Below are 1,605 nucleotides of genomic sequence, written 5' to 3'. Positions count from 1 at the left end.
GTTTGGACATGTTTGGTCCAAATATCGTTTCTGGGAAAAACCATATGAACTCTGCTAAAATGGTGGCTGGCCATGTACCACACAGTGGCTACTCCATTAGTCTGGGTAAGAACAGTATGTGGCAGAGCTCTCAGAAGCCCTGAGATAGAGAAGCAGTGAGTGAAAAATAAACTTTGCTGTTTTAAAACAAAACAAAACAAAACAAAAAAGTAACAACAGCAAATAAGGAAAATAGTAAATAAGAAAAACAAAACAAAACAGGTACCTGCTAGAAAAAAGAAAACAATAACCAAAAAGAGAAAGAAAGGGGAAAGAAAACAAAAAAATCCACAGAAGAGAAAAATAAGAAAAAAGAGAAAGAAAGCAGTAAACACTATTAGAGAAAGGCACAAAGAAAAGAGATACCAGAGAGTAGTAAAGAAAGACCAAGAATAAACAGAAGAAGACCGGGTAGTAGGGTAGACAAAAAAAACAAAAAGAAAAAAATGAAAGCAGAGATAGAAAGAATATAAAACAAAGGAAGGCTAGAGAGGAAGAAGGGGAAGAAAGAATAAATAATCCAAATCATAGAAAGGATAAAAATCAGGGCAAGATGCCAGTCCCAGAAAATTCTGTGGGATTCTGCCAGCTAATAAGTTCACATGGTGGATGGACAGTGGTATACCAGGACCTAAATATAGTTCTTACGGACCTAGGTGTTATACAGGAGACCATTTTTATATATAGATATCTACATAGATGTTGTTAAGAGCCATCGAGTCAGTTACAACTCATAGCGACCCTGTATATGGTTTCCAATGGACAGCTGGTAAGCTTGAACCACAGACCTTAAAGTTCTAACTGACTTTGAAATCTAGCACATTAACCTGCAGTACCTCATCAGGACTCTATGTCTTTCTCTCTGAGTCTCTTTAGTAGCCTCTGCTGAAATCTGTCTACCATGAGTGACCCTGCAGGTATTTAAATTATCAGTGGCATAGCTTCCAGCATCACAGCAACAGAGAAACTTCTGCAGTATTATAAACCTACAGATGGGTGATGGAATATAAATATATGTGGTAGTGGTGGTGTGTGATGGAATTGGTTCCGACACATATCGACCCTACAGGTTTCCAAGGCTGTAAATCTTTACAGGAACAGAAAGCCTCATCTTTTTCCCATGGAACAGATTGTAGTATTGACCAACTGAGCTTGATGTTAGCAGTCAGACTGATAATCACTACACTATAAGAGCTACTTGTATATATAGACATGTATATGTACATGTATATGTATATACATGGTGGTGGTGTGCCATGGAGTCGGTTCCAATTCGTAGCAACCCTGCTTACAATTTCTGAGGCTTTGAATCATTACAGGAGCAGAAAACCTCATCTTTCTCACATGGAACAACTTATAGTTTTGAACTGCTAATCTTGAGTTTAGCAGACCAACTCATAACCACTTAGCTACCAGAGCAAGTCGGGTCCTACCCACAGCAACCTTGTATAGGGATTCCGAGGATCAGCTGGTGAGCTTGAACTGTTGCTATTGATGATCAGAGTGACTTTGCAGTCTAGTGCATTAACCCACAGTGCCACACCATAAATAAATAAATATATATTT

This window comes from Chrysochloris asiatica, unplaced genomic scaffold (assembly GCF_000296735.1).
Source record: "Chrysochloris asiatica unplaced genomic scaffold, ChrAsi1.0 scaffold00303, whole genome shotgun sequence".
In the NCBI taxonomy this organism is placed as follows: domain Eukaryota; kingdom Metazoa; phylum Chordata; class Mammalia; order Afrosoricida; family Chrysochloridae; genus Chrysochloris; species Chrysochloris asiatica.
Note: the sequence above shows the minus strand (reverse complement) of the source record.